Below are 13,436 nucleotides of genomic sequence, written 5' to 3'. Positions count from 1 at the left end.
TTTTATGCGGGATTAATTTGTGGCATATTAAATATAAGCCTGGTTGTGTTGTGGCTAATAGAGTATATATATGTCTTGTGTTTATTTACTGTTGTAGTCATTCCCAGCTGAATATCAGGTCCCACCCGCCTCTCACAGCATCTTCCCTATCTGAATTGCTTCCACTCCCCACTAGTCCTTCACTTGCACTTTCCTCATCCACAAATATTTCATCCTCGCTCAAATTAATGGGGAAATCGTCGCTTTCTCGGTCCGAATCGCTCTCACTTCTGGCCGCCATCACTGTAAACAATAGGGAACTTTGTGGAAATGTACAACTGACTACATCACGCTACTTCCGGTAGGGGCAAGGCTTTTTTTGGTCAGATACCAAAAGTTGCGATCTTCATCGTCGTTGTTCTCTACTAAATCCTTTCAGCAAAAATATGGCAATATCGCGAAATGATCAAGTATGACACATAGAATAGATCTGCTATCCCCGTTTAAATACAAAAATTTCATTTCAATAGGCCTTTAAAAAACGTTTTTTCCCCCTCTTTTTTTTCTTTTTATGACATTGGTCATGAAGACTTTCATTGGTGGTGAAAATCCTAAAAACAGTCCCTGTCGTCTGTAAACCGTCTGTAGAATGTATGTGATGTAGTGGAGGGAATACAACCTGTTAGAGCCCACTGCAACAAGGCAGCTATTTGACTACCACATTCACCCAGTGTTGTATAATTGCAACAATTATATAACAAGCTCTAAATGAAATTTGATGCATCTGTTCCACAATAACTACATATGTACATGCTGTAGACATTGTAATAACAACCAAAAAATATATAAAATACATTTTAATTACTTGAATCTGATGAATCCAGCCCAATGAAACAAATAGATTTGGTTCGAAGGAAACCTTGAGAGGTTGTGTGAGTTCATGGCCAGAAGGCGTGACTGACAAACAAATGTACGATCCAATAGCCTTGTGAGACTGAACAATAGGACCCAATGACTATGTAAATGTGGTAAAAAAAATAAAATTATATATAACAGATTGTTTTTTAGGATGTTAAAGGTAACGTCATTTTACAACAAGGGGTGTTACAGGGTTAATGACTGCGTTTATCGTTTGTGTTGGGGATGGATCTGTGCAGCAATACAATATTATAATATTGCAACGAGGTTTGAAAGTTTCAACCAGCACGGCGATGAATTTCAAGCGAGGGCACGAAGCTTTGCTCCCGTTTTCATTTTTTCCCCCAAGTGGTCGTCCATTATGAGGCCAACCAGTGGTGTATGGCGCCAATCATCCATGTGGCAATCAATTCATCGGTCGCCATGGAAACGACACGGGGCTGAATAGGAGATAAGTAGGGTGGCGCGCAGAGATTGCCGACACCTGCTCTCCTTCCTTCTTTCTCCATGTGCACATACTGTATTCAATAAAGTTCTTCACAAACACATGTGGAGCGTTATGTAACCGCGGCAGCGCACACGCCCACCGAGTCCCGAACCAATCACGTAAGACCGACTTTACTCCTCTTTTGCTGTTTGAACATTTAAGTCTAATCTGCACCGGAAGGAGATACGCTTCAATAAAGCTGGGTGTATTCTAGCAGGAAAATACAGCATTACAATCCTTTTTTGGGTAACACTTTAATATGGGGAACTTATTCACCATTAATTAGTTGCTTATTAACATGCAAATTAGTAACATATTGGCTCTTAATTAGTCATTATTAATGCCTTATTCTGCATGGCCTTATTATACAACCAGGATAGTAACACTTTAGTATGGAGAACAGATTCACCATTACTAACCCTAACCCCAACCTCAACCCTAACCCTCTAACCCTAACCAAATAACTCTAAATTAAGTCTTTGTTACTTAGAATGTGTTCCCCTAGTGTCCAAATAACTCTAAATTAGGTCTGTGTTACTTAGAATATGTTCCCCATGCCAAAGTGTTACCCTTTTTTGTTAGTGATATTCTTTATTACCAATGAAAACATACAAATAATAATACCAGTAATGATGGTGTAGTATGATTAGGATATGTATATACAAAACCCAAAACCAGTGAAGTTGGCACATTGTGTAAATCATAAATAAAAACAGAATACAATGATTTGCAAATCCTTTTCAACCTGTATTCAATTGAATAGACTGCAAAGACAAGAAAATTAATGTTCGGACTGGAAAACGTTGTTATTTTTTGCAAATATTAGCTCATCTGGAATTTGATGCCTGCAACATGTTTCAAAAAAGCTGGCACAAGTGACAAAACAGACTGAGAAAGTTGAGGAATGCTCATCAAACACTTAATTTGGAACATCCCACAGGTGAACAGGCTAATTGGGAACAGGTGGGTGCCATGATTGGGTATAAAAGCAGCTTCCATGAAATGCTCAGTCATTCACAAACAAGGATGGGGCGAGGGTCACCACTTTGTGAACAAATGCGTGAGCAAATTGTCAGTTTAAGAACAACATTTCTCAACCAGCTATTGCAAGGAATTTGTCAAGACTTCTGTCATGACTGGGTCTTTGGCGTGGTTTGCTCTCCCGTGGTGCAAAAGAATTGGAACGGACGTGGCGAGCAGGTAAAGACATATTTAATTAATACTATAAACTCAAACAAAAAGGTACAAACAAAAGGCGCTCACAGCGGAGGTAAAAAACTTGACTAGAAAACAAAAGGCGCGCACAATGGCGGAGAACTATGAACCTTAAACAAACAAAAACTTACGTGACAAGAGATGAAACAAGAACTAACGTGACAAGGAACTGTGAACATGGCATGAATGTATGATGTCGCCAGGACGAACAACAGAAACAGAAAAGCCTATATAGTGACATGAAAAGTGAAAACAGGTGCGTGACTAACTGTGAACAGGTGCATGACATGACTGTGAAAACGTGAGACAGGTGTGTGTGAGTCCAAACGTGGAACAGGTGAAACTAATGGTTGCTATGGTGACAAACAAAACCAGGAAGTGAAACCAGGAACTAAGGAAGTGTCCAAAAAACAAAACAGCACATGGCCAAACAAAAACATGAACACAGACATGACAGAACCCCCCCCTTACGGACAGATCCCAGATGTCCAAAAACAAAAAACAGGATCAAGAGTCATGGGAGGGAGGGAGGGGGACATGGCGGTGGGTCGCCAGACCAGGTGTCCCCGAATCCACCGGGGCAGAGTCAGGTGGCGGCGGCGGGTAGACCGCCGCTGAACCTGACGAGGTGGGCGACCTGGGAATGGCCACATTCGTGGCAGACGAGGAGGTCGGCGCACCTGGCGTGGCGGACGCCCATGGAAAGGCCACATCCTTGGCCGACGAGGAGGTGGGCGCGTTGTCGTGGCAGGCGGCGAAGCTTGGCGTGGTGCGTCAGGCGGCGAAGCTTGGCGTGGCGCGTCAGGCGGCGAAGCTTGGCGTGGCGCGTCAGGCGGCGAAGCTTGGCGTGGCGGGTCTTGGTCTTGGCGTGGGTCTTGGTCTTGGCGTGGGTCTTGGTCTTGGCGAGGGTCTTGGTCTTGGCGAGGGTCTGGGTCTTGGCGAGGGTCTGGGTCTTGGTCTTTGCATGGTTGGTCTTGGACTTGGACTTGGCGTGGTTGGTCTTGGCGTGGCGGTGCTTGGACTTGGTCTTGGTCTTGGTCACTTGGCAGGTCTTGGTCTTGGCTTTGGTCTTGGCGTGGGACAGCCACGGGCGGCACTTGGCGGCGTGGGGCAGCCACGGGCGGCACTTGGCGGCGTGGGGCAGCCACGGGCGGCACTTGGCGGCGTGGGGCAGCCACGGGCGGCACTTGGCGGCGTGGGGCAGCCACGGGCGGCACTTGGCGGCGTGGGGCAGCCACGGGCGGCACTTGGCGGCGTGGGGCTGCGACTGGCGGCACTTGGCGGCGTGGGGCTGCGACTGGCGGCACTTGGCGTCGTGAAGCTGCGACTGGCGGCGCTTGGCGTGGAGCAGGTACTGGTGGCGCTTGGCGTGGAGCAGGTACTGGTGGCGCTTGGCGTGGAGCAGGTATTGGTGGCGCTTGGCGTGGAGCAGGTACTGGTGGCGCTTGGCGTGGAGCAGGTACTGGCGGCGCTTGGCGTGGAGCAGGTACTGGCGGCGCTTGGCGTGGAGCAGGTACTGGTGGCGCTTGGCGTGGAGCAGGTACTGGTGGCGCTTGGCGTGGAGCAGGTACTGGTGGCGCTTGGCGTGGAGCTGGGCGTGGAGCAGGTGGATCTTGGCATGGTCGAAAAACTGGTGGTGGTGGTCGTGCTGGTGGCTGTGGCTTGGCAGGTCGAAAGACAGGTGGTGGGGGTCGTGCTGGTGGCTGTGGCTTGGCAGGTCGAAAGACAGGTGGTGGGGGTCGTGCTGGAGGCTGTGGCTTGGCATGGCGAAGCTGACCCACCCCACCTGAACAATTCCCAGCCCTAGCCCCCCCCTCAAGGAGCGGATCCCAGACGCGCTCCCCGCGGTCTGGAACCGTCTTTTGGGGTGGGCGGAGGGGGTTCAGGAGGAGGGCAGAATCCTCCCCTCTAAATTGTCCAAAAGGTCTTTCGTTCCCCCCCACCTGGGCTTTTGTGGGTGAAAAAAAAATTTCTGACTTGGGCGTGGCATGAGTCCTGGGGGGCGGGGCATGAAAATTGGGTGACTGTGATTGACAGGATCTGATTTCTAAAAACATGTCTTGGTAATATTTAATCATGGATTTAGAGTCTTTGGTTGGATGTGGCTGACAAGAAAAAGAGTTCAGGGGAAAAAAATCCATGACGTCACCCACTGGCAGCGGCGTGACGTCGTCCTGGGGAAGCCGGGCTGGCTGCAGCTCGTTTCCGCCCGGAGGGGGAGGAGCTTGCGGGAACGATGCGTCCTTTCCAATGCTTGTGGAAGCCCTCCCTGACGTCCTTCGTTGGGAGCGGCGCTTCCGGGACTGCGGTGACGCAGCGCCATCCTCGGACCAAAGGGAGCTGATCGGCACCAGTTTGCCGGTCGGACCCCACATGAGATCCCTGCGCTCCATGGGGGAATGGCGGAGTGTCTCGGCTTCCATGGCGCGCAGGACCTCCCACGTTACCTCGTCAAAATTGTCCCATTTTTTTGCGGGAGAGCTCTCGTGCTGGCGACATCTGTCAAGACTTCTGTCATGACTGGGTCTTTGGCGTGGTTTGCTCTCCCGTGGTGCAAAAGAATTGGAACGGACGTGGCGAGCAGGTAAAGACATATTTAATTAATACTATAAACTCAAACAAAAAGGTACAAACAAAAGGCGCTCACAGCGGAGGTAAAAAACTTGACTAGAAAACAAAAGGCGCGCACAATGGCGGAGAACTATGAACCTTAAACAAACAAAAACTTACGTGACAAGAGATGAAACAAGAACTAACGTGACAAGGAACTGTGAACATGGCATGAATGTATGATGTCGCCAGGACGAACAACAGAAACAGAAAAGCCTATATAGTGACATGAAAAGTGAAAACAGGTGCGTGACTAACTGTGAACAGGTGCATGACATGACTGTGAAAACGTGAGACAGGTGTGTGTGAGTCCAAACGTGGAACAGGTGAAACTAATGGTTGCTATGGTGACAAACAAAACCAGGAAGTGAAACCAGGAACTAAGGAAGTGTCCAAAAAACAAAACAGCACATGGCCAAACAAAAACATGAACACAGACATGACAGAATTTAGGAATTTCACCATCAACGGCCTGTAATATCATCAAAAGGTTCAGAGAATTTGGAGAAATCACTGCACGTAAGCGATGATATTACAGACCTTCGATCCCTCAGGCGGTACTGCATCAAAAAGCGACATCAGTGTGTAAAGGATATCACCACATGGGCTCAGGAACACTTCAGAAAACCTCTATCAGTAACTACGGTTGGTCGCTACATCTGTAAGTGCAAGTTAAAACTCTACTATGCCAAGCGAAAGCCATTTATCAACAACACCCAGAAACGCTGCCAGCTTCGCTGGGCCCGAGCTCATCTAAGATGGACTGATGCAAAGTGAAAAAAGGTTCTGTGGTCTGACGAGTCAACATTTCAAATTGTTTTTGGAAACTGTGGACGTCGTGTCTTCCAAAAGAGGGAAAGAACCATTCGGATTGTTATAGCCGCAAAGTTCAAAACCCAGCATCTGTGATGGTATGGGGGTGTATTAGTGCCCAAGGCATGGGTAACTTACACATCTGTGAAGGCACCATTAATGCTGAAAGGTACATACAGGTTTTGGAGCAACATATGTTGCCATCCAAGCAACGTTATCATGGACGCCCCTGCTTATATCCAGCAAGACAATGCCAAGCCTCGTGTTACAACAGCGTGGCTTCATAGTAAAAGAGTGCGGGTACTAGACTGGCCTGCCTGTAGTCCAGACCTGTCCCCCATTGAAAACGTGTGGCACAATATGAAGCCTAAAATACGACAACGGACTGTTGAACAACTTTAAGCTGACAAAAACGAAAAAAACAAAAACAATGACTTGTGTGTTGTTTGGGAACAGTTGGTAAGGGTGTTGTGCAGTAAACGTTCATGAACTCAACTCACCTTAATGTGTGCTTCTTAAATTTGTGTTGGACGTCTTAGATGAAGAGAGCAGGTATGATTTTGGTTTACAGAGTAAACAACTAAAAACTAAGATTTTGGGCAATGTTTTCGTTGAACGCATACATTTGTCTAAATATACACACATTATTGTGGGTTTCCTGGACATCGTCTTCATCACTAAAGGGAAAATAAAATCTGCTGGAGAGAATCCCCCTGCCATTTTAGTTATGTATTTTTTTGGAGTTGTCAGCTTGAAGCGTCCCTCTGTCTCCGACTTCCTTGTTGTCATGTGACATGAGTTTATTTTAATTGTGCTTCCTATTTTCCATGTCCAGCTTTATCTTGCCTCTGATTGGCCAGTCCGTATTGTGATTTATCATAAGAACACCAACCAATCATCATGGATTTTCTTCATATATATGGATGTTCTTATTCATCCAGGTCATTGTATTTTCTCCATATTTTCTGGCCTGGATTCTCAGTCCATTTTCTCTCTTTTGTAGCTTGTAGCTCTGATAGCTACCTCGCTACATGGGTCTAAAAGTAGCTAAGCTACAGGAATCGCTACCTGTTCAAAAATTAGTGAAGCTACCGCTACTGGGAAATGTTGCTAAGCTTACCTCTATGTAGCTTGTTACTGCCCATCACTGTTAATTTCTACGATCTCGCCTCCACCCTCAGAGACAAATTCAGTGTATGACTGACAAGAGGCTATACTTCATTCCGCTCGAGGTAGCTCAAAAAGTGATTGGCCGATTTTATTAAAATTTTCAGGAAATGTCAGAAATTAAATAGGGAACATGTCATACGCACTCATCTATGCGCTCTGATGAGCGCACCTCCAAGAACTCACTTCCAGGAGCGTGTCAGTCCTGCTGCAGCTGCAATCAATCACCAGCAATCAGCACACCTGTGGTTGATCAGAGGTCCTGCCTTCTTAAGCCGATGCAGACCTGCGTTCCGGGCCAGAACGTAATCATCTGTAAGCGATCCTAAGCTCTATGCAACCTTGCGCTCTCTCTTTGTGTTTTTCCCCTCCGTGTTTCATTGTGCGTTGTCCTGTGTCATGTCGTTCCTGCACCAAATCCCTGTTCCCGTTTGACGAGCTGCGCGTCTCGTCTTCCTCGTATGTTCCTCGCCCCGCTATAGCCCCCTGACTTCCTGCTTGCCTCACGGACATTCGAGCCTGCCTTTCCCCTCCGGGACTTCCGCTTCTCGCTCAACACTCCCGGTAACACACAACAGTTAATTCCACACACACTTTTGGATTTAGTCACACTCCATTCTGTAGTTTAGTTTATATTAGTATTGTTAATGTATATATATTATATATATAATAAATCATAGAGCTACTACGCCCCCTTGTGGTCTGTCCCGTCTACTCCCCCTGTACATAACAGAACAAGCGATTACATTTTAGGGTTGCACTTCTACTTTTTTAGTAATAATAGTAGCACTTAAAAAGTATGATGATGAAAATGGCTACTACTAGTAATAGTAGTTGCCAGACACAACAAACTCCCTTCTTGTCTCTCATGGACACACACCAATTGTTGTTGACTTCGGACTAGCGACTGCACAAACATCAAGGCCGCGGAACAGAGACACACTACGGGCTTACACACACACATGCAACCACAAAAATATACGCCACACATACACACCCCAACGCCCTTGACGCAAATCCCATAGGGCTGATGAATGGATGGTCAGCGCCTGAGAGATGCGGCCTACCACCATGACCTCGCACTCCCTTCCGTCTGTTGCTAGATATCTTGAGTCGTACGTTGTAATATGTATATGTGCTTTGCTATGGAGGTCTTTTCCCACTCCAGACTGGGGCCCCTTAGGAGCTTAGTCTAGATCAGGGGTCACCAACGCGGTGCCCGCGCCAGGTAGCCCGTAAGGACCAGATGAGTAGCCCGCTGACCTGTTCTAAAAATAGCTCAAATAGCAGCACTTACTGCCTCTATTTTTTAAATTTTATTCATTTACTAGCAAGCTGGTCTCGTTTTAACCGACATTTTTAATTCTAAGAGAGACAAAACTCAAATAGAATTTGAAAATCCAAGAAAATATTTTAAAGACTTGGTCTTCACTTGTTTAAATAAATTCATACATTTTTTTACTTTGCTTCTTATAACTTTCAGAAAGACAATTTTAGAGAAAAAATACAACCTTAAAAATGATTTTAGGATTTTTAAACACATATACCTTTTTACCTTTTAAATTCCTTCCTCTTCTTTCCTGACAATTTAAATCAATGTTTAAGTAAGTTTTTTTTTTTTTTATTGTAAAGAATAATAAATACATTTAAATTTAATTCTTCATTTTAGCTTCTGTTTTTTCGACGAAGAATATTTGTGAAATATTTCTTCAAACTTATTATGATTAAAATTCAAAAAAATTATTCTGGCAAATTTAGAAAATCTGTAGAATCAAATTTAAATCTTATTTCAAAGTCTTTTGAATTTCTTTTAAAATTTTTGTTCTGGAAAATCTAGAAGAAATAATGATTTGTCTTTGTTAGAAATATAGCTTGGTCCAATTTGTTATATATTCTAACAAAGTGTAGATTGGATTTTAACCTATTTAAAACATGTCATTCAAATTGTAAAATTAATCTTAATCAGGAAAAATTACTAATGATGTTCCATAAATTCTTTTTATAATTTTTTCAAAAAGATTCGAATTAGCTAGTTTTTCTCTTCTTTTTTTCGGTTGAATTTTGAATTTTAAAGAGTCAAAATTGAAAATAAACTATGTTTCAAAATTTAATTGTAATTTTTTTTGTGTTTTCTCCTCTTTTAAACCGTTCAATTAAGTGTAAATATCATTAATTATTAATAATAATATAGAGTTAAAGGTAAATTGAGCAAATTGGCTATTTCTGACAATTTATTTAAGTGTGTATCAAACTGGTAGCCCTTCGCATTAATCAGTACCCAAGAAGTAGCTCTTGGTTTCAAAAAGGTTGGTGACCCCTGGTCTAGATTGTATTTTTTACTCATCCTTCCCCAGCGTTTTACCTTTTTCCCATCTTTTACGGGGCGCCTTGTGGCGACCCATCAGCGTTCCTGTTCTGTAACCCTGTACACTGTTTGTTTTGTCTAATCTTGAACGGGTTTGTGCTGAAAACAAAGTTTCGTTGTACTTGTGCAATGACAATAAAGACCTATCTGTCTATCTAATAATAATATCGGTCTAATTTTAATGTAATAATATTAGGTAGAAATATGTTATTCCTAGTCCGTGCAGCTAACTGTAAGTGCTCCACAATGTGGACTGCACATGCGAGCAGACATTAAAGACTAATGAGCCTTTTGAGCGAGACGCATAGAGAACACGTTTATCTTTGATAGAAAATGATTGTCCTTAGCGTGACAGCCTTGTCGGCGCATGTAACAATTAACGTGAGCGAGGGTCCAGATGCACGACTACAATAAATGTACAGTATGTACGACTACCAAAATTCATCAAGAGGTCAAAATCACTTCAAAAGAAAGTATTATTTCACAGAACTGACAGCATGAGTACCTTTTATGGCGCAACATGCATATTTACCTAATCAGTAAGTGGACACAGCAGATAACATTTGTTTTAATAGTAGATTGTATTAAATATACCCTGAAGGACGAACAAGTCCTCAGAGAGTTAAGACTATATAAAACATAATTGGATTCATATTTGTTTTTCATTTTTTTGCTCAAATCTCTCAATCAAATTCAGTCCTAAGTATGTGGAATTAACTACCAACATATCTACAAAAGTTACACTTGATTCACTAACCCTTTTACAAAAAAGTTGATTATAGAGAACACCTCAAACCGTTTATTTATTGAATCAAAAATATGAAAATGATTTGGTAGCATTTGTGCAACAGTCCATCTTAGATGAGCTCGGGCCCAGCGAAGCCGGGTGGCGTTTCTGGGTGTTGTTGATAAAAGTTCTGTCGCTTTGCATAGTACAGTTTTAACTTGCACTTACGGGTGTAGCGACGAACTGTGGTTACTGACAGGGGTTTTTCTGAAGTGTTCCTGACCCCGTGTGGTGATATCCTTTACACATTGATGTTGGTTTTTGATGCAATACCGCCTGAGGCATCGAAGGTCCATAATATCATCACTTCAGCGCAGTGATTTCTTCAGATTCCCTGAACCTTTTGAGGTTAGGGTTGGGGTTAGGGTAGGGTTAGGGCAGGGGTCGGCAACCCAAAATGTTGAAAGAGCCATATTGGACCAAAAATACAAAAACAAATCTGTCTGGAGCCGCAAAAAATTAAAAGCCATATTACATGTGTCATGAGATATAAATGTAATTAAGAGGACTTAAAGGAAACTAAATGAGCTCAAATATAGCTACAAATGAGGCATATGCGATATGTACATATAGCTAGCCTAAATAGCATGTTAGCATCGATTAGCTTGCAGTCACGCAGTGACCAAATATGTCTGATTAGCACTCCACACAAGTCAATAACATCAACAAAACTCACCTTTGTGCACTCATGCCCAACGTTAAAAGTGTGGTGGACAAAATGAGATAGAAAAAGTGGCATAAAACACGTCCTAGAAAGTCGGAGAAAGTTATACATGGAAACAAACTATACGGCGAGTTCAAGGACCGCCAAAATTAGTAGGACAAAACGGCGCTCGCCAAATACTCGAATCAGTGAAGCATGTTTAATATAAACAGTGTGATTTATAACAATTAGCGAGGTTTATGTCATGTTTGTCCTCCCACAGAAAACATTCTGAAACAAAAAAATTGATTTTTTTCCCCTCATCTTTTTCCATTCTTCATACATTTTTTGAAAAATCTCCAGAGAGCCACTAGGGCGGCGCTAAAGAGCCGCATGCGGCTCTAGAGCCGCGGGTTGCCGACCCCGGGTTAGGGGTAGGGTTAGTTTCTACGTTACGGACCGTTGATGGGTAAATATCTAAATTCCTTGCAATAGCCCGTTGAGAAATGTTGTTCTTAAACTGTTCGACAATTTGCTCACAGCATTTGTTCACAAAGTGGTGACCCTCGCCCCATCCTTGTTTGTGAACGACTGAGCATTTCATGGCTGCTTTTATACCCAATCATGGCACCCACTTGTTCCCAATTAAGCCTGTTCACCCTGTGGGATTTTATTGCACTTGTGCCAGCTTTTTTGAAACATGTTGCAGGCATCAAATTCCAACTGAGCTAATATTTGAAAAAAATAACACAAAGTTTTCCAGTTCGAATGTTAATTATCTTGCCTTTGCAGTCTATTCCATTGCTGATGTGGTCGAGTGGCCTTATGGAGGGAGTCAGGGTCAAAGACAGATAGAGAAGGGAAAGAGAGGACGGGTGAAAGGGCTCCGGGCGGAGGAGAGCCAGTTGAGGATTAACGACAGCCAGGCCGGCCCAGGCGCCGCTGCTGGCTCAACTATTGCATGTCTACATCAGTGAAAGGTTAGCATAAACAGTAGTGACAGCTCTGCCACTCGGCTCCCAGCGCCGGGGCTTTACTCATAGCATAGGGGGGAGATGTTGGAGGAGGAGGACACCGTGAAGCCAGTGATGGAGACGGACAGAGGACAAAGAGAGAGAAAGAAGCGAGGAACGAGACCCCCCCCCCAAAAAAAAAAGTGTAACGTGACTGACTTTGGACATGGAGCTTTTAAGGGATGATGCGATGCTGAATCATTAGTCCTGCAGACATGGTGCTTGTCACACAACCCACTTGGAGAGGTTGACAAGAGGACACCACTACACCGCATTTACGTAAAATAACTGCACAAGACGCTCGCACTAATGTACACACTAAAAAAATGTTGGGTTAAAAAATGACCCAATTTTAACCCAACTGCTGGTTCAGAAAAGGACGAACCTCTTATTTGAGTTATTTCAACTCAACATTCGGGGTGAATTTTTTCAACCCAACTTTTGCGTTGAATTATTTAACCAAAAAGTTGAGTTATGATAACTTCATTTTGGGTTATTCCCAAACAAACTATTGGGTTAAATTATTTAACCCAAAAGTTTAGTTCTTTTAACTCAACATTTTGGAATAGTTTTTTGAACACAACTTTTGCGTTGAATTATTTAACCAAAAAGTTGAGTTATCATAACTTAATGTTGGGTTATTCCCAACCAAACTATCGGGTTAAATTATTTAACCCAAAAGTTTAGTTATTTTAACTCAACATGTTGGGTTAGTTTTTTCAACCGAACTTTTGCTTTGAATTATTTAACCAAAAAGTTGAGTTACGATAACTTAATGTTGGGTTATTCCCAACCAAACTATCGGATTAAATTATTCAACCTAAAAGTTTAGTTCTTTTAACTCAACATGCTGGGAAACTTTTTTCAACCCAACTTTTGCGTTGAATTATTTAACCAAAAAGTTGAGTTATGAAAACTTAATGTTGGGTTATTCCCAATCAAACTATTGGGTTAAATTATTTAACCCAAAAGTTGAGTTCTTATAACTCAACATTTTGGAATAGTTTTTTCAACACAGCTTTTGCGTTGAAATATTTAACCAAAAAGTTGAATTATGATAACTTCATCATCATCATCAGCCGTTGTCAGTCCACTGCTGGACGAAAGCCTCAGCGTGTTTCTGCCATAGTGAACGATCTCTTGGCGTACTCTTCATGCTGGTTATTAGCCTACACCTTCCACGCTGGCTTGGTGCGGGTTGGAAGGGGTATTTTATATCAGAGGTCCTTCTCCTAGACTAATTGCCTTACTGGGCTTGATTGATTGATTGATTGAGACTTTTATTAGTAGGTTGCACAGTGAAGTACATATTCCGTACAATTGACCACTAAATGGTAACACCCGAATAAGTTTTTCAACTTGTTTAAGTCGGGGCTGTTGAACTTAGTCTGTCCTGTTGGTTGTCCGCGCCCCAATTACCCAGGGACCCGCTCAGCTTT

This window comes from Entelurus aequoreus, linkage group LG26, assembly GCF_033978785.1.
Source record: "Entelurus aequoreus isolate RoL-2023_Sb linkage group LG26, RoL_Eaeq_v1.1, whole genome shotgun sequence".
Taxonomy (NCBI): domain Eukaryota; kingdom Metazoa; phylum Chordata; class Actinopteri; order Syngnathiformes; family Syngnathidae; genus Entelurus; species Entelurus aequoreus.
The sequence above is the reverse complement of the archived record's forward strand: the minus strand, read 5'-3'. Positions refer to the sequence as shown.